Source organism: Penaeus monodon, chromosome 28, assembly GCF_015228065.2.
Source record: "Penaeus monodon isolate SGIC_2016 chromosome 28, NSTDA_Pmon_1, whole genome shotgun sequence".
In the NCBI taxonomy this organism is placed as follows: domain Eukaryota; kingdom Metazoa; phylum Arthropoda; class Malacostraca; order Decapoda; family Penaeidae; genus Penaeus; species Penaeus monodon.
The window spans coordinates 7,357,011-7,357,304 of NC_051413.1; the positions used below are offsets into that span (position 1 = coordinate 7,357,011).

Genomic DNA, 294 nt, shown 5'->3' on the forward strand with positions numbered 1-294 from the left:
GGTCTGATTATATTATATGACAGAAGGGCTTTTAAAAAACACTGAATTTATATAATTATGCTATTCATTTGTTCATTTATAAGTCTAATATAAATCTTATGTATATGATTTACAATTATGAAGAGGCATGTACAAGTTTAACCAATGTTCAGGCAATAATTTGGTAACAGTTTTATTCCTATCCTTATTTTCACAGCAGTAGATCAAAAACTTTTTTATATATTTATAAACTACTGTTATGACTCATTCAAAGCCTATACTGAAAATTCTATTACTATAAAGTAAACACTATGC

At 25.5% G+C, this 294-nt stretch overlaps 1 protein-coding gene across 3 annotated transcripts in view; it reads right to left on the reverse strand.

Moving 5' to 3' along the window:
* LOC119591347 (cyclin-D-binding Myb-like transcription factor 1) overlaps window positions 1-294 on the reverse strand; it is an 11,382-nt gene that overhangs the window by 9,680 nt on the left and 1,408 nt on the right. The gene's annotated exons all lie outside the window — the stretch shown is intronic.